Below are 20,765 nucleotides of genomic sequence, written 5' to 3'. Positions count from 1 at the left end.
TTCAGGATAGCAATAAATATTTGTGCGTTCGTGCAATTTTGGGAGAGGCAAGTATTTCCTTCTCGCGCTTGGCTCCCGCAGAGAGCGATGTGTTCATGTCTCTTCTCTCCCTCTCTCCATTCCCGTTCTTACACTCAACTTTGTGTACAAGCCACGGCACTCTTCAACGGGTCCAACCGCCCCAACCGGCCCACCGGGTCCGATCATGCGTAAAATAGTATTGCCAATAAAAGCTTCCATTATTATTTACGGTCGTCGGCTCTCGGAATACTGTATACGTCTCCTCTATACAATATCCACCACCCCGTGTGTTGTCGCAAAATCCAATGTCACGCGTAACTCCTGTCTACATTTTTTCACATCCATATATACACTACATTCTGTCCCGCTCCACCTCCACACTTTGCACTCCCTCTCTCTTAAAAAAATATAAGTTTGCACCATCTTTCATTTCTTACAAAGTTTTTTTATTGCAATCATTAAAGATATACATTAAAATTGTATTACTGAAAGCGGTTATTATTATTTTGTTAGTTTAAAACAATCGATTTAAATGTTGTATCTCAAACAATGCACCTTTCTCCACTCACAACGGTTTACGGTTGGAAGAAACGATATCTTTTAACATAATGGTGAATAATCGGTTTACGTGGGCGCATTTGACACTTTCAATAACGGCAATAGTAAATACATATAACATCAGCTATACGTATACAAGTATAGGTACACAATGCGGATGAAAGTAATGGGGAAAAAGATTAGGAGGAGGAGGACAACCACCAAGTAAAAGAAGTTGAGGACAACCAAGTTGAAGTTAGCTACGAAATGCAGGCGACCGCTCGGTCGCTCGGTTGGACGCCGATGATTTACGACCCTGCGGAATCTCGGTTGGTCGCTCGCAAAAATTTCCTCTCGCCATGATAAAAACCATGACTTCTTTTAGTCCTCAATGTTTTATTTTACCTTCGCACCAATAATTGTTTTGCCCTTTCTCGATCATGACACGCCTCTTCTTCCTGCCATTCGAGATGTCTCATTTCAGTGCATGAATAAATGAACGATCATGTGTAACCTGCTGTAAAGAGCGTAATCCAACATTACAAACAAAAGTGGACCAGCCTTTCAAAGTTACGCTCTTACTTATTGATAAAATACTTATTAATTTTTATTATTTGCAAAATGGTTTTTAATTATGCACATTTATACACATTGATTATAACCCTTAAAACAATAACGGCTGCAAGGCCGAGGTAGGGAGTTTGATCGATTGATTTTTAATTAGTTTTCTCAGCTTTCTTGGTAATAGTTGATAAGAGTACTCCGTGTGAGCTCCCATGTGTGATGATCTTCCGAGACGCGGCTGCTTTGTTCGCGGGACAGAGACGAATACCCGATAAATATCAGATATAGCAGGAAATTTGTCCACGCGTGCGTGTTGGTGATAGGTAAGGTTCATATTTGCTGGCAAAATATGCAAGCTGGATGTAAAGTACGGAATTGTTCCATATTCAACGATTAAGTGTGATGTACGAGTTTTGGGTATCGCGGCATATTAAGTAGATGTAATCGTACTTGATCTGTAACTAAACTCCCCTCATCCTCCTCAAATTGTACAACTCCTCCCAGGATGCATTTTAATAAAATAAACAATTACCTGTTACCGATATGCGAGCACAAATAGCTTTTTAACTTTTTATTTAAATGAATTTTCCATGAAATGTTGCATTGCTCCCCATTGAATATCAGTAGAGTATATACACATATATCCTACTAAACTTCATCAATTAATAATTATATGAACCAAATGAAAATAATTATAATGGTAGATCAATGCAATGTGTGATTTGAAAAGCTCTTGAAAGCAGCTACAAGGATTTTCACTATCAGTTATATGTTTTCATTACAAAAACTTTAGTTAACTTTCTCACACCTTGACGGTCATGATCAGAATCAAATTCAAGTGGTTACCATCAAACCTGTCTCTTTAAATTAAATAAATGTTTCAAATGTCAATTAGAAAACTATCAAAAAAATTGTGAAAACTATCAGGAATAAGATGGCCGATTATTTGACTTAATTTCTAAAACTATTGAAAACATTCGCCGCCGACAATCATTATGTGTGTTCTTAAACGATTCATAATTATCGCTTGGAAAAGAGAAGCAGCACAACGCGCGCGGATGATTATAATATTATTAATAGGGAAAATATTTGTACGGTCACGTTTTCGCGATGGTGTTTATGATCATGTTTAGTTGTAATAAGCGGTAATCGTGAGTAGATTTAGGCTTACGTGATGAGAGCCTTTTTTTTATTTACGCCGTCAGGGCACGCAAGCAAAACGTTCGTTATGGTGAATTGCCCAGGGTACACGCCTCCCGAGGCTCGTGACGAGAGACACCTCGTGAATTCACTTTAATTTCACTTGCCTGCGGCAATGATTTCGTGTAATAAATTGTAGTGCCCAGTCACCTTTGCATACTGGCTGTACATAGCAGGTGACTAGACATTATTTAAATTACGATTCTTTACTTCTTCAAGGAGCATTATAGTTATCTTAAACATTGATACGAATGATGCAATATTACCTGTAGATAATAAATTTCATGCAAGTTGATAAATTATTTTGATTCCTATAGACAAATCGCTATATTGATCATTAATTGAGTAGCGGAAGTAAGAAAGCGAACGCCCAAGTGTCAAAAATCACAAGCGAATATCGTCGGTTTTACACGGGAAGAAAATTATTGTAAATTTTAAGGTTAAATTCACGGTAAAATATTGACCGTTATAATTGTAAGACATTTCGCCAAGTGTTTTCTATTTGCTGATCTGTCATATTAAATTTTACCGAGGTCTCTCGATAATATTTATTAAGGCTTTATATTAAAAGCGACTACGCATGTGTGCGTGCGAGTGTACACAAGCACAGACTCTCAAGCACCTACAGTTCGTACGTTAACGTTCGTGCGCATCTATTTCACGAAGCATGAGTATACAAAATTCAATTACAATTACTTTTAATAATTATTTCAATATAGCGTCTTCTAGTGCAAATAATGTAGTTCAATTAAACGACGAATGTAATAACTTTGGCCACATTTCCACGCAGTGTAATATATATGTATATATATACAAAGCACATTTCGATAGATTCTTAAGAAATAAATTTGTAATCTCAAATCTAAATCTCAATAGAATAAAAGTGAAAGTGCGAATCTTATAATTGTGCAGAGCTAAAAGAATCAATTAAATATTTAAAATGATCAAAGCATTAATCGATCGAACAAAGTTGAGATTAATGAGTAGAGTTTTCAAAGTGAAATAAAAACGCATTAATGTGAATAATCGCGTGTTTGGAAGTGGAACTTTCTAACACTGGTTGCCGCATCATTTAAGCTATAATAAGGGGAATCCGTTCGCAAGAGTAGATCGCTTGAACTCGAGTGAGATTAACTATCGCAACTAAGTAACTAATTTCGAATTGAGAACTCAGGGAAATTTCTTGGATACGCTTGTACTTAGCGAGCCAACCATAGGCAAACTCGTAAGTTTGTCACTTGGTTCATGCAACTGTCGATTTGCTTTGCCACGGTTCGCTACACAAATTAAACTTCTTAATGGGGCTTTAAGAGGCATAAAATAAAAGTAGCCAGGTTTCTTTCGAAAAGTGCAACGCGCAACATTTGCCAATGAAAATTTTACACACATGTGCACGGGCTGGTATAACACCCAAATATTCTTCAAATCTTTTCTATATCTATCATTCCTCTCCAAGTATTATATTGGAAGCGTAATTTAATAATTTTATTATAAAGAATTTCACTGTTACTATCTATTAAATCAACTAGATACACCGTATATACCCCGGGGTGTATACTTTAATTCGTTTCATGTCTTGCATGTAAAAATTCAATTTTCTTTGTAAATATAAGAGGTACTGTAAATAATCTTTTGCACGTGGGACTTTTCCAAAACTCTTTTCTATTTAGATCCAAAAGTGTATTATGTCAAGATTTGACATCTCTCGTGGTTACCCAGTTAAATGAACTATTACATCCACACGCTGAAGCGAATCAATCCAATGTATTTTTTTAAAACGATTTCTTCGCCTCTTCGTATACCATTTGGTTATTAAAGAAATTCTAGAGCTCAATGGCGACGAGCGTCAGTTATCGTTCGAGTTTGTACCTTGTACAAATGCAAATTTGTGGGAATTTTTCTGGAGGAATGGGGATAGAGGTGAATGCAAGGTTGGAGGGAATGATGGTTGTTTGTTTAATGCACCGACAAATAGGACGATTCAGCAGTTGTGGAAACAAATATTGCGCAGCTGAGTTGCATTATTGTACGCACTCATTAATCGACTAACTCAATTTCCCTCATTTGTCGTTTATACCATAGGTAACAGCAGCGAATAAAATTTATCCAGCTTCTCTAACCATTCACTTCCCATTTCCAATCGCTCTTCGTATCAATTACGTTTCTGCTTTACTTTCTTCTGGACGGTAAACATGCGTAATTTTAGATAAAAAAGCGAATTGAATAAATTCACCGCAGAAAGAAACAAGAAGTAGAACCACGAAAGTGTCGATGATTATATGTATAGCACAAATTATACCAATACTCGATTCATATGACTGCCTGACAATTGAAGAAATAGTGCCTCCGTATAATGTGCGATACTGCATTCATAATTATTTATGATATACTTACCATCTGACGAAGGCAATTTATCTAATTGTGCGCTCTTAAGTTTAGAAGCGTTTACTTTTATCGAAAATCCAGCTAACGAGGTAAAGGGACATGACGATGATTATTATTGGTATTGACTAAACGAACGATTTTCGCGCTAAAAATAAATATTTTCACGGATAATGTGGAAGGTGGGTGGGGCGGAGCGGGGCGATTGAAAAGTATGGAAAAGAAATATTTCAAGCGGAGACAGCGTTTAAATCAAGGTTTTACTCGGCTTGTGGGATTTTTCGTTCCGAGGTAGCTGTCAATTAGGAGGCAGCCGATATTGATTAGGATCAACGAGCCCAGGGAGCCGAAGACTCTTTTGTTTCAGCAGCGAAGATTCAAGGGGAGAATTCGAAGAGGAAGGAGCTGTGTGGATGAGAGAGGGAGGGGTTGTGGCGAAAGAAGAAAGACTGTCTTGTGAGAGGGAAGAGTGGATAGAGCGAAGAAGAGAGGCCCGTCGGGACAACCGTAAGAGTCAAGAGGATCCATTGCCGTCTCTACCGTCTCTGGCTGGTGGCTGCCGTTGCTATTGCTACCATTGATGCTGTCCTCCCATTTACTGCGATTGTGAAACGCGCGCTCGGTCGGAATCTACGGGCAATAAAGTACCAATAACGATGGATATATCTGGCTACATCGTTGCAGTCGCATCGTCGCCCCAGCCAACACTCGCATCGCCATGTAGTTAGGATTCAACCATTTTTATTCCCATAAGAACGTTGAAGAGCTATTTCTCTCTCTCTCTCTCTCTCTCTCTCTCTCTCTCTCTCTCTCAATTTATTCTACATAGGTATTACTCTCAATACACATCGATTATCATACCTTCTATGATTAATTATATAGCCCAATCAAATGAAACACACTCTTCGTCACTTGGCTTCTACTCTCCATCCGGTTCCAATCATAATCTCTTTATTCATTAATGAAATAAGAATGACAATGAAAATATATCTAGTGTTATTCGATCGCTATATATATTAGTAAATTTCACTTATAGCCGAAGCTGAACCATATGATCGTCCGACTCTGTTTGCAAAAATATTGCAGTATCATCGTGTTCGCAAAGTGAAAACATTTAAACAATTTTGTCGATTATTCCAAGAGTTGGTGAGCGAGAGAGGGAGGAATTGGCGGGGTGAAAGTTTTGGCAGGAGTTGGTGTATATGGGACTTTATGACTGATCGTAAAAGAGGGTCTGGGAGAGTCCGGCGAGGAGCCGAGAATCCCGTTAAAAGCGACTGGACGTGGCTAATACAATGGTGTTCGAGTCCCTTGTGGGTGTGTAGCATCGTCCCTCCGTCACGCGAGAAAAGGTTTCGCGACGCATTTGCCGAACGATAAAATGGAGGACTTCCCGGTGAGAATGTCCAACAGCCTAAAGCCCTAAGCAGCAAAGTAAATGTACTGGCCCAAAGAATTTTACTCTCCTGAAGGATTGCTTAGTTGTGCTGGACGTCAGCCTCGAAATACAACCGATAAATCTGTTTGCGGATACATTAATACCATTGCAAAATATATACCTACATATTTTAATAACGATCTCGTGATAAATGCATCTACCGAATCTTCTCTGTCTCTCCGCCAATGAAACATCATTGATGTGCTCGCGGAAATCACTAATTTCCCCCACCCAACATTTTACCTTAAATCCTCTTCGAATATACATTGCCTTTATTTTAGAAGACAACCCGGCGCTGCCGTTTTTCAATTGAATTTGCTTTACCAATTGGAGATAAGTTATATGTATATGTATATAGGAGAGTTTTCTCATATTTTAGAAAATTAAATGAGCTATCTGCATGGTATTACAAGGTTTGGACCAATTAAACGACCAATCCCATTCTGTGGATTTGTAAATTTAGATATATTGTTATTGAAAGTAAGTAATAGATGTAACTGAAATATTGAAACAGTCCGGTATCGACATTCAGTGATACTAGCGAGTAGAGTATTAGTGTAGGATTGTTGATATTTCACAAACGTCGATATGTGGTATCGCCATCTGTAGCTGAAACGCTCAACGAGACGCAAGTAGGAAAGACAATTCTGTAGACATGCATAATATACGTACACGCGATATCACCGGAAACTTAATCCTGAAAAACATGGATATCATAGGAAACAAATTATATTTGTAAATGCATAAAGTAAACTTGAAGATGATTATACAAAGTGGTTAGATTACTTTTTTAACTTTTAGGGAACGATCATAGTTCCCTTGAATGGCTCCTGAATGGATGTAACTCTCTGTCGTTGGAACAAAACAAATTTCAAAAGCATGATTTTCTCCGATGAAATACTGTTGTATGAGTACATTAGTATCTAATATCGAACAAAATATTTTTCAAGGTAGAAACTCGGTCTCAATGTAATTTTAGTGTAGTTTATTGGAATTGGAAAAGTCTTACACTGGCAAGAGTAATAGGAGAGTGTGAGAGAGAGAGAGAGAGAGAGGGGGGAATCTGCTAAGTTGGCACTGTAACGAGAAGTCATAACATTTCGGAAGCGCAAAAGACCGGGGGAATTACATAGAGAACTGGCAACACCATTTGGCCAGTCAGTAAATCGTTTTGTCCCCGTCGGGGCCATTTTTCTAAACTATTCCAACTGCGGCAGTGCAGAGCAGTGGTGGAGGTAGAGAAGTAGCGGCTGCTGTTACCTGCAGTGGAACACGATACCACGCGGCTTTCCCCTTTACGTTGAGCAGAGCAAGAGACTTAAGAGGGTGGGAAGTAAGCAAAGGGGGAGGATGAGAGGAAAAGAAGCGTCCCGTAAATATGGCCACCTTGGTCCGTTGACCTCCAGCGACCTTCGTACTCCGCTCGTTACCCTGGAATTAACCTGCTGAAATTATTGGCCACTTTCCAGGAACAACTTTCAAGCGGCATTGCTTTGAAACTCTCCAACAGAAAGCGCAAGAAACAAGTTCGATGCAACGAATTTTGCTTCAAACCTGCAAATCCAATCAGCAATAACAAGGCGCACGCCTATCGTATTTTATACTGATTTACTCGTCCAGTCGGTACTGCGTTCCATGATTCTCCAGGAAAAAAAAAATATATATATATATATATCATTATTTAAACCCTAAATTATACATATATAAGCTTTCCGAACAAAACTAATTGCCAGCTTCGAACCTTAGCGATGCAAGAAAAATCAATCGGGAGGGGGGATTTTTACACATTCCAATCATTAAACATAATGTACCACGAGAATCAACACATATAATGACAATAACTCATTTTTGTGTAATTGACCCTTTTTTTTAATGCTGGCAGTTTCTCATTTGTTGGAATTTTGCTGACAACAAGAAGGCTTAAAATAAAAAGAGCAAATAATCTTGCACGTATAAGTTAAGGGGCTAAAAATTTAATATCCGCAAAGTAGGGTCTCAACTCAAATCGAAGGGGAGAAATGAAGCAAAAAGGGCGAAAATGGGTGCTTGGATGGGCTGAGTTAGGAAAAGAGGAATAAAAAGTGCAAGGTTATTAATATCTAGCGTGAGATAAATCTTCAGTCTCGCTCGAATTAGGAACGAACCTTTCACTTTTGACTTCCTCATTCCGCAATAGCAAATCTTAATTGCAGCTCGTATCGCTGGTGCATGTGGCAAAATTAACTGCTTGAAATTTAGACAGCCGACAGGGCTCTGTATCTTAATTGCACCAATGTCGTTTGGCGGCGAATCTGAAGGAATTCGGTAAAGAATTTCTGCAGAGGGCCAACTACATCCGAATAAACGTAAATTTAATCCGTTGTACCCAGCATTATAGCCGCATATTTTAGTTTTCCAGCATTTCTTAAAATTAAACGCATGGTTATTTGTAAGGAGAGGGCGAAGCGTAGGGTTAAACTATTAAAACGGTAACATTACACAATTAATGAGGTACGATAAGAGAGTATGCATATATATGGTAATTTAAATATAAAAAAGACAAGGAGGTGATGAATGCAAAAGGAGGAGATTAAAGAGAAAAAGAGAAAGGGATAAGAAGCGCGGTACAATTAGAAAGGTTCCATTAATCTTGGCCTTAGTTTTGCCTGAGAAACAGGTAAATGTGGATGACACCAGTGTATTGTCGTCCGCCGCTACTATCGAATTTTATATTTCTCAAATCTCCTAACTTATTTCCTCTGCTTTTCTCACTCCTTTTTACTCCCTAATCCATCTTAATATCTTTTTTATCGTGCTTCGCCGTGTGCCTCATTTGCCCGTTGTAAATGACCATATCAGCTTAACGCCTCACTGAATCGTATGAAAAAACTCTGACTAAATGATGCGTAAACGCGTAACATTTATTTGTTCAGTGGTGCTCTTCGAATAAAACTTGTAATTGCCAGCTTGTTACTTTTTAAAGGAGTATAGAAATAAATTTTTGACCTTCTATCATTTTTTATCATTTATCGCTCAAAACAAAACATCATTTCAGACAATTTTCCTGCAAATATATGTAATAGCAGTCTTTCCAAGAATGCCAAATGAAAGAAACTTTCTGAAATTAAATTCCATTAAATCGCTGAAAACACGTGTGAAGATATGCAACGTAACAACGGTTGAAGTACACACACACACACACACATCTACACAATGTTATTTTGGAAACTAACAAATTTACTCAAACATTTAACGCGTAGAAATTAAAAGTTGGGAAGTTTTATATTTCCTTCTTTTTTTACAATTTTATCATAAGAAAGCACTTTTTGAGCGAGCCACTCGAAGAAGATGCGCTAGAATGATAAAGGAGCCACTGCACTTAAGATATTGCGGATGCATCATTTTTATTCAACGTATCCGCCACATGGAAAGCACGAGGAAAAAGCTGAAAGTAGTTAGTCGAGGTTGTCAGTTAATAATAGCCTTTACCATTTATTAATCACTGTTATCATAACTTGCTAAAGTTCACATATGTACAAAGAGCCTATATTATGACAAAACTTATATACGTACATATATTTTTAAACAATAAGCTACTTTAATAAATGATAACCCGAGAGTTATTGACATTTTACGTTAAATAAATGTTAAATAATGCGGTTATCATATTACAGCAACAAGTCGGTAAGATTGTCATGATAAAGTGAGAGCAGTCGTGGCCGAGTGGTTAAGGCGTCTGACTAGAAATCAGATTCCCTCTGGGAGCGTAGGTTCGAGTCCTACCGACTGCGTCTGGCTTTTTTTCCATTTTTCTATCAACCAATTATTTCTCACAAGTTTCTATTTCTTTACATTTGCACTAGTTTCTTTCAGTTCACTTTTATTTCGGGGACTTGTCTATTTTAGCATATAAAAGACTTTTTGTTATTATTATACGTCGTTAAGATTGAGTATCAGGAATGATGAATCGTGAGCAAATTCACACAATAAAATTGTATAATCTTTTCAGAAACGATTGGAACGAAAACATTTATTTACGCGGAAGGCTTGCTCGTTAAGGCTTATTTTCACATCTCACCCTGGCAATTATTAAAATAAAAGCTAGGCTACCTTTCGCGCACACGGTTTACTGTTATCAATTACGAAAAGTGTCGAGCCGTGATTAAAAGCATCATTATAACAAATATTCTTCGATTAGTCAGCGTCAGCGCCGATGGCACATTGGCACTGGCGCCAAACGAGGGAACACAGCATACTGTCATATACCAGCGGTCCTATAAATCACTGCGATAAATACCGTGAAATGAATTGCAGGTTTAAAAATTGGCTCGTCATTAAACCGATGCAAAATATTCAATATTTTTTCAACCTTATTATATGTAAGTCCCAGAAACACATATTTCCTATGAAACGCGCGAATGATGATTTTATACAATAAATTATGATCTTAATAAAGCGTCTCTCAATCTATATATATATATATATATATATATAAACTCTTAAAAGAATAGGTAAAAGTAAAGCTCGCATGTTCGCAGTGTTAGTCTACTATTAAACTAAAGCCATATTTATGAAGGTTGTTTTCAGAATGAAATATGATGAACAAGAATAGGCAGGCAAGCATCTGCAATATATATTCTAATCTTGGAGAGAAAAGGCAACTTACACAATTGATAAGTTCATTAATGAGGTTAACGATAAAGAGAGAGAGAGTGTGTGTTTGGTTAAAGAGGAGTACATGCATTCATGCATACAAGAGGACAAGGTTTAAGAAAATAGTCGTTTCTTATCTGGGGAGTAGTTTCTATAGGGTAATTAACTGAACAACGCCGTCCGTGTGATAGCAACCTCCTGACTGGTCTGAGAAACTTGGAGGTTCTCAGGGTGGTTCATAGATAAGTGTGCTTGTACATCTAGTCCAGAGCCGAGAAGAAGAAGTCGACAGCCAAGAGATTAGTCATGAGAAAAAATAAGAGGTATGGAAGAGAAATTAAAGGAAAAAGAAAGCATGCGCGAATGGGGGTGACAACGAAAAAGCAGCAATGTGAGAAGGTGTATGTATATGTATATGTATATATGGAGCAAGACAAGTGGCGAAGAGTTGTCAAGGGACAAAAGCGGGAGAGCGAAGAGGTATTGAGAGATTGGGAGACAAGCGAGGTATAGGAAGAAGGAAGGATTTGAAGAAGCTCTCGAAGATATGACAAAGCGACCAGGAAGAAAAATCAAAAGAAGCGAGACTCGAGTAAACTAAGAGGGTAAACGAAATGGAAGAAAAAGTAGGAATAAAAAGGAGGAGAGAGCAGCTATATAAGGTGGAGGCAGAAGAAGCAGAAGAGAAGGATAGGGGGTGTCGTATATAACAGTGGCGGTGGTATGCTCGTAAATTTCCTCACGTTAGCACCGCAAATGCGTTGGCAAGGTTGGACCGCGACCAAAGCTGATCGCGTTACAAAGTAGCGCAGCAGAGTTATGAGGGTCGCTCAAGACTTTAATATTTTTCGTGAATGTTCGTGTCCGAGCATACATTACGACCGACTAACACGCAGCGGAAATCGCGGGGCGATTCTCAGCTTGCTTCTCGGCTCGACTCGGTTAATTTCAACGAGAACCATCGCATTGGCGGCATTGGCCTCGACACACATCGTGCATGTCATCGTTCGTTCTGCTCTCGATATGCATGTCTATTGTCTAGATGTCAATGCGTATCGTGATCCTCATCCTTCGGACTGTCTTTCATGAATTTCTGCAATTTTACACTGACGGAAAAATCTATTCGTCGATACAGCTAGCATGTTAATCTTTTTTAGACGGGCGAATCTTCCTTCGACGAAATATATATGTTTTAAATAATAATAGGAGAGCGCCCGCAAGTACTCTTCTCTATTTTGCCATATAATTTATTATCTGCGGGGTAATGTCGATTATTAATGACAATGTTAAATATCAAGGAAAATATCTAGGGCTGCGAGCAATAGCTACTATTTTTTTGTTGCTCGAAGGATTCTGATCTAGCCGAGGAAACAAGGTATCATTACTCATTATAAGAGCGGCGTCAACTGGAAGCAGCGCGTTTGTCCTTTTTATTGCGCTCACTCTATCGGCATGAATAATCACGAAGGCATAAGTATTCTCGTATGTTCAATTTCCCATCATGTCGTGATGTGATTTATGGTTGGCTCTGTATATACGCACGGATATTATTTACTGTCATCTCTACACTCTGCAGACAGCTTGCCCGATATTTCGAATGCGAAAATCTACGTAGACACAGAGAAACGTCTGGTGCTAAAGATGAGGGATATATATTTTACAAACATATTCCATTTCCCCGACTAATACTTTTTTGCGATCAATCTCGATTGTGTCGAATCATACGAGTCGGTATAATTCTATTTCTTGCATTTTTTCTATTATTTCTTAAGTTTGCGCTCCTTTAACAAATGCTTATATGTGCGGGTTAATATATTTTTAACGTAAAAGAATGTATCGGCGGTGGCCAATATAAAACTGGTGAGAGAGTAGAGAGAGAGAGAGAGAGAGAGAGAGAGAGAGAGAGTAACGAGCACCTATATTTCGGTAGTTTAAAATGTATACCTCAATTTCGATATCTATGCAAGAGAGCGATATTTTCTGCTCGCTGCATTGGAATTCGAAAAGTTGGCGCGTATTGTAGAGAAGAGAGAAAGCTTTAAATGATATTCATAGATTCCATCAGATAGTAACATTACGCTGCGTATTGCAAAGATCAATTCGTATCCTGCCATCGCACAGTGTTTATCTTCCAATTCTAGAAATGGAATCAGAAAACCAATATAAATCAGTCCCTCCCAAATTTTTAAAAATGTCTATGTTTTTTTAAAATTGTTCATTTTCCAAAAGTCTCTATTCAGCAGCTATAAGTATCGTCCACGTGACATAATAATGCGTTAATCACACAAAAGTATAAAAATTTTCACATTTCACTAGTGTGAATTTTACACACACACAAAAGTTGTAAAATATTTCTAATTTTAATGGACGAAAGAACTAATAAGAGATATCAATTTCACGCTATACTCATTTACGCTAATGTATCTTTCCTCGTATTCCTTTTGCTCGAACAACTAAAGTAGGATTAAGAGGATTTATTGCAGATGAATCTTGTACGTTATCGCGACCATGCAAGTGTATCGTTGTGTTGGAGTGGCGTGCAGGTGTAATTCGCAGAAAGCGTACCCACTTATGACAACACAGAAATCCAACAACTTCTCGGCACAATGCGGTTTATCTGCGCATGCGTAAAGATATTTTGCCAAGATAGAATTTCGGAGGTCATCGGTACGCGAGAGGCTATAAGCTCTACCAACCGTTTGACCAGTAACTATTTTGCCTCGTAACACAAGGGCCACGCGAGAATATATCTATGTATATTTCCAGGCTTTTCAAGCGAGCATTTAGCCATTACCTCGGCTTCCACATTTATCTACCGCGCGTGTTATAAAATTCTGCAGAGCACCCCCAGGAAACAAAGTTATTTCAAGCGATGCTTCGATTCCTATATAGTCATTCGGAATATCCTTCGTCCTGTATTTTTTCTTCCTTCTGTCCTTCAATTACAGTTAGCCAATACTCCAAGCTCTAAAGTAAACTAAGTATAAATTTCACGATAATATTTTAAATCTCCGATTCGATCGCTTCTTTTCTCACTAATCAATTCAACTTTCTTCCTTTATAATATTTTTCATGCGCTATGTATATTTGCAATTTTGTTCGGATCCTTCATCTGACAATAAGTACTGATTACTCCCTCAGGCTTATAACAGCAGGTGAAATCCACAATACTGTACTATAATACGTATTAACTTTAAACATTTCATTAAATTAAATTTTCTTTTATTAATAGATGGATGCGTACATTAATAATATAATACGTCACTATGAATAAAACTTTAATATAAGCGTCAAAATAGTTTCAGCCTACCATTCGAAATAATTAATTCCCAACGGAGTAAGCATCTACTCCTGAATGTCATTGAATTTAGGGTTATGTGTAATAGAATATGTTAGCTTGATCTATTTAGGGCAAAGAAGGTATAGCAACAACAATACACGCACACACATAAACATATTCTGATAGTAGGGTTTGCTTAGACGATGACCACCCGTTCATCTGTCCCACTCTTATATTCTTTGATTCAGTGTAACGTCCGGTAGGATTTTATTAGCTGAAAACGTACTACTTTGTACTGAGATCGACTCTCTTCAGCAAAGTTGATACACTAGCTAAAAGCTAAACTCACATGACATTTATTTTGCATTCCAACCTAATTCTCACCGCTTAAATTTATAAAAGACATTAATTAAGACCATCAGCGTATATTTCAAAAGCGCAACATTTAACTCGTTGTTGCAAAATAAATTGGCCACTGATAAAATAAGTGGCACTCATTTTCAGTGGTGAGTATAAATACGTAGCTCTTATATATCTGACGAAAACTTAAAGTCTTGTTGACAAACTCATTTTTAAAGCAGAAAGAATTTCATCGAATGATTAGCATATGCAGATTTTTTTTCTATTATTTTCGAATGGAGTAAAGAAAATTATACCTATATACGAATGTTCTATTTTTTTAATTCATTAAAAAAAAAAGAAAAAACCATAATTATAGTATATAGTTATAGATGCAAAAAATATAATCGGAGAATTACGATTGGTATCGCTATTGTTAAAAAGAAACGAACTTGACTAGTTTGATTTAGAGAGAACAAGAATAGAGGCTGCGAGAGACATATCGCAGGCAAAGTGCACATTCGCGTTCGGAGCATACCTTCATAAAACAATTACACCTCATCAAAAGCTGGCTTATAATGGACCCATTAAACCATTTACAGCCATTTTATTGAATCAGACTCGTGATTTTCAATTCCACCCGTCCTGCTGACACTGCTTTTCTATTACGTGACCTGACCCGGGCACCATCCGTTTGCTCCCCGAACCTTCCATAATTCTACACCCTCTCCTCTTCAATCCGTCGAATACTAATCACATACTTCTTACGTTTAACAACCTAGCGTATCGAATGCTGACATGGCAAAAATAGTGGCAGTTTTGGTCGATCGTGACAACAGCTTCTTGCAAATGTGACATTACTCCTTTATTGTTATGCTTACTTAATATAATTAGAAATAAATTGACGAGTTGAAAATAACATTAATGAACGATTTAATCATAGATTATAGATCTTTTCAGAAAAGGTTTGATTGATCAGCGAGCAGCAAAGAGAATATTCATTACCCGAGTTATAGTTAGCTTTGCCATTTAAGAAACGTTCATGTTCGAATTATTTATGATAATGACGCGTCGGATTATATGATATTAAATATACGAAAAGACGAGGAACATCTTTTGAGCGAATCATCTGTTTGTTGAGGAATAATTATGACAAAAGGAAGGAAAATATGCAAGACGAACACGTAGAATAAGCGATGCTAGTTGAATTTCCATCGCTCGGGCCAACTTTGACTCTTCTTACAAGAATATTGTTCTGGACGGCAGTGCTTTTGATGGTTGTAAATATTCATCGCAACGAAAGGAGGGACCGTCTGGCTTGAAACTAGGAATCATAGCTTTCATGATTTTATGCAAAAGGCTAGCAGTTGCCACACGCTCCATTCTAACTGCTGCTTTTGCCAGGCGCGCGGTAGCGTTTCTTTAGCATTCCTACCGTCTATTAACTATTTTCCAGGATTTTCGTGTTAAACAATCATTTAAATTCTGACCGATTCACCCAACTACACAACTACTAGTTATACCTACCTCGGTCTGCGCACTTGCATCCGGCGAGAGAGAAGAGGAAATTGCTGGTTATACATATATTTATATTCTTGGGTGTATGTATAGAAATAACTTGTATATTCGTTAAAAACCTGGAGTGGGAGGGGGGTTCGATCGTTATAATTTTTGATAACTAAGGACCGAGTGGTCGTTATAACACGAAGAATTATATAAGGTATTTCCGAATGGATTTTACTGAGATTTCGAGACTCAAGACGAGACGAGACACACCCTCCAGGAACAACCTGCCGGAAATTAGTGAGGTCAGGTCGTTTCCTCGTTGTCCATCTAAATATATATTTTCGCGCGAATAAGAGAAAAAAATTATTTTGCCATCCCCCCCCCCCCCCCCACGAACTAGAAGGAAATAAGTTTCCGTATACTGATGAAAAAGCAACGATTTGAAAAACTTGTCTGATTGGTCTGGAAATTTTGTTGGAAAATTTTTCGTGAATGTAGGCAAGCTGAGGAAGGTGCAATGAAGATATATATATAGGTATATAGGAGAGGTAAAGAGAAACGAGTTTCTGAGGTCTAAGCATAATAGCAGCAGCAGTTGCAGAGGATTTGCATGGTGGGAGTGCGATAGCCTCTCTCGCGATTTCCTTTCGGCACTTGGCTTGAATAAACACTCGTCCTGGAGAACGCTCGCCATGCACCCCTTCCTTTGCTTTGCCGCTTCAGAATTACTCGTCAGCGCTTCTGCGCTTTCATCTCCAAGTTACGAAACGTAGTAGCTACCTACTTGTACAATCTACGAGCTCACCTTGCGTTCTGCAAAATTTACAAAGCAGTCTTGCAAAATAAATAAATTTTCTTGTACAAACGATTTTTCCAGAATGAAAACTCAATCATGAAGATTATCCTATTCATATATTTCTATACCTTGGTACTTACACATTTCTCTCTTGTTACATATTTATATATTTTATTCAGTCAGATCAATTTTTCAATGCCTCCTTGCGCTTCGACTTGTACCAAATTCCAGTACCTTCTCAAAATTTCTATGTTAATAATTAGCGTGTACAATTGGACAATGATACTCGTAAACACGAATAAATAAATAGATTAAAGCATGCATTAATGACGATTTTGCTTTTGTCTAAATTTTCATGAAATTATATAGCTACTGTAGGCTTAATCATAATCGTATTTAGTTATTTAACGAATAAATCTTTCGGCTGAAATTTCCGTATTACAGAGTGTGAACATTGGAATGTATCGGAAAGACTTTGGTGAAAATTCATGTATGGATTGAAGAAGGAGGGAGTGACATAAGTGAGTTAGCATGTTCGACGAGGCCGTTGTTTGCCTTCCTAGCGGTTCTGGAACTGTTTGTATTGGCTCCGCACTACGGACCGCGTGATGGCTGACTCTTCTGAAATGATTTTGCAGGGCACAGCTCGAGTGCACTCTTGACGCAAAGCCACAAGCACTATCAAGAGCTGACTCGCCGCATTTCAAATGTAATCATTTGTTCGGACAGTCGAGAGAAAGAAAGAGGATAGGAGCTATACATAGGAAAAGACAAAGCGATCCTAAAGAAAATAGTACTGATCAATGAATTGCGTGCGAGAAATAAAAATATATTCAATAAAATTATTTCACTGCAGTAAATAAAAGATATAGGTATAAAACGTGTATCCATAAATTATTAGTGACGAATCGAGTATAACGAGGAAGAGAGAGAGAGTATGGAAGGAAAGTACAGTTTTTTAGTTGGATTCTTGTAAATCGGTCGAAAAATGTATTTCAGTGGGAGAAGCGTCAACTAACCTGCGGGGATATTCAGCTTTTTGTTGCTTTCCCGGCGTGCAGCGGTTGGACAAATGAGAGAGAAAAAAGAGAGAGACACTCGCGTCGGAAGTTCAGTGACTTGGTTTTGTTATACCAAGAGATTCTATGCAGTCCGAAATGCATTGCGTGGGTTGATTAATCCTGCTGACTGTCCCCACACACCAACTCGAATTCTCTCTGATGTAAATAGAAAGTCGTATTTCAACATCACTCACGATTTCGTTCGTTCTTCTATAGTAACGCATAATAATTCAACCAACTTTATCTTGCCAACTTGTTAGTCGAATTTCGTTTCCTAAATAATTGATTTTGCTATCATGTCATGCGCTAATTGTGTTCCAAAAGTTAAAGGCAAATGAACTTGGCTGCTTTTTCAGACAAATACAAGCAAGGAAGATGGCATTTAAATTTAAAATAGTCGAAAATTAAATACTTCAAACACAGGACAAGTTAAATATTTAATTTTGCCATGTCGTAATGCAAATAATCCTTCTTGGCTTAAAAATAGATGTCTAATACTTTTATAACGGCGATATTACTACTCGACTATAATTTTACCAATCTATATATTTACTACAAAATTTTCGTCGTAAGTATAGCAAAGAAACAAAGAATACAATTTTTAGGAATCGACAGCATGCAATTATGTCTGTGTGTGATCAAAGAAATGTTAAAACTATAGAAATAAGAAAGTCAAAGAAGAATAAATAGAATAAAGAGAGAATTCCGATACATGTTCAATATACTGGATTCGTCCTGGTGAATATGAAAGAAGAATGAAGAATAAGGAGCGAGCGCGAATATGAGCGAACGTAAACCGAAGGAAGGTCCGACTGGTGGTTAATAAGCAGGGCTTTAAGGGATAGAACGAAAGAGATCGAGAGCTCGCTCGCTCGCTCGCGCAAGCGGTTCGCTCCTAGAATTCCTCCTATCTGGAAGCGTTATCTGTCTCTTCGCCTACTATACTCTTGCTAACCCTGCCAGTGTAGTTTGTCCACTCGCTCGCTTATTTGTGCACGCGGCAAACTGAAAAAGTTGTGCCGTTTTTCAGGATTAGGTGTTTCTGTGGTTGGAAAACTTCCGGAGCTTCATTGTCGTCGCGGATTAGCGTGGGAAATAAATTATATCTCTCTTAGCCAAAAGGAGCTCAGCTTTCCCAAGCTTCCATTTCTTCTCTCCGTCGGAGGATTCGCATGCTCAGCCTCGATTAATCGTACCACCACCACCCCCCCCCCCCCTCCTTTCCCATCAACCACTTGACCAATGCATCGCGCTGATGACCAAGCTGTAGGAGCAAAGCTTTCGTTTCTCGCGGTCAAACATTAATGCTTATTATCATCAGCTTCGCTGCTGATATTTAAGGAAGCTTTACGTCACCTCTCTTATATACTCGCCAAAATCATTCGCAGATTGTTATTGTGCCTAAGCTTCACAATCGAACAAAAAGCAAAAAAATAAGAAAATAAATCTATAGTGGCTCGCGTACATCTAGATCAGGAGTTTCAAATTATATTTATAGCTAAAAATTAAAAAGCACATTCATTTGTACCTATATATATATATACAATAGCGAAGGAAAACATTAGGAAGGTTCTCTCTCTCAAGCGCTCTAGTGCCGTCTTACGACGATTGCATTTTATTGACTTTCCTAACGATAATTCTATTTTCCGCAGCATCGTTGGTCGTAATTCTAATCGGAGCTTAAGTGATTCCCGATGGGTCCTCTTTTACGTACGCTTTCTGCAGGACGATCGATGGCTTAATCAGCCGTAATAATTCTCTCCCGTAGGCAGGGGTGTACTTCTTGGTACGAATCCTGCCGTATAGACTCTCGTTGAGGAAATTTACCCAATGAAATGTTTCATTAATCAAATGAATATTCAGAGCTGTGCCAGCAAAAAAAGGCAAAGAAAGGGAAAAATATTGAAAATGTTTGGAAGCACATTCTTTTCTCGATCGCGGTCATTTCATTTCCATTTTCCACGAGTCACGCTAATACTCTAAAATTATATAAGTAGGTATACAACTATCGTGAGACGAGGCGGCCCAAATACAATTTACGAACAAAAACTAAACATTAAAAATAAATATTTCCCAAAAATCCGTAGATTTTTAACGTTAAACTTAAAGATAAAGATAAATTAAATGTGTGTGCCATTTAAATTTACCACTCTGAGCGGTAAAATTTTACAGTGCAGTAAGAAAGCGTATTATTAAGACGTAAAAATAATGGTAAGTAGAAAAAGGTGCTCGGAGTAAAGTTTCTATGGAGTAGTGCGAATTCTTATCGTTTAAGTTTAATTTCAATCGGCTATAACTCGCGTGGGAGATTGAGGGGAGGGGTGCGACTGCGACTACGGCGGATGGCGGCGGGCGGCTAAGTAAGTGACGATGGCGCACGAATTAATTCGCGGTTTGCGCGCGCTATATGTCGGCTAGAAAGAAATGTTCTGATTAACTTTTGGAGCCGCGAGCACAATCTCCTTCCTCCAATAATTTCTCCACTGCGGCTCTCCACTGATGAATTAAATCTAAGCACCACAACTGTCAAGTGCTTTTCCGTCCATTATCGTGCCTTGGACTTTTTAATTCACAGGAAAAGAAGAAAACTCTGGCTTCTGTCTCCATTCCATTCCTCGTTATTCAATTTTTAACGATAAGAGCCATGGGAAACCGTTGGAAACATTTCAATAATCCCAATTAAATCAGATTCTTTCTTTATTTCTTCCTTCCATCTCTTAATACTTTTATTCCTTCGTCATTTCTATGCATCCGAAAGTAAGTTGAAAAGGTCATAAAGGAGCTGATAGTAATTGAGTCAAACTATTCGGCTTCCCGCTTATTCTGTTTCAGCACATTTACAGGGTACGGTCCCTCCATTAAGCCAAATAGTTTTTTTATACATTACAAAAACACTTTAATGACAATAATCGCGTGAATTAGGCTTCGGCAGGGAAGAAAGGAAGCGAATTAAACGCAAGAGATAAGGACGAATGAATCACACGTCTCCGAGTCAGATGAGAAATAAAT

At 38.0% G+C, this 20,765-nt stretch overlaps 1 protein-coding gene and 1 non-coding gene across 2 annotated transcripts in view; one reads left to right on the top strand and one right to left on the bottom strand.

The window, feature by feature from the left end:
- Nucleotides 1–20,765, bottom strand: part of LOC136782517 (mannosyl-oligosaccharide alpha-1,2-mannosidase IA-like) — an 88,540-nt gene that overhangs the window by 40,944 nt on the left and 26,831 nt on the right. The gene's annotated exons all lie outside the window — the stretch shown is intronic.
- On the top strand, nt 9,831–9,912 carry TRNAS-AGA (transfer RNA serine (anticodon AGA)). The gene has a single exon. It is a non-coding gene; the product is annotated as a tRNA-Ser (tRNA).

Source organism: Prorops nasuta, unplaced genomic scaffold (assembly GCF_024137725.1).
Source record: "Prorops nasuta isolate Cenicafe-Biocafe unplaced genomic scaffold, Cenicafe_Pnas_1.2 PNAS00027, whole genome shotgun sequence".
Taxonomy (NCBI): Eukaryota; Metazoa; Arthropoda; class Insecta; order Hymenoptera; family Bethylidae; genus Prorops; species Prorops nasuta.
Note: the sequence above shows the minus strand (reverse complement) of the source record. Positions and strands in the feature narration are given on the sequence as shown.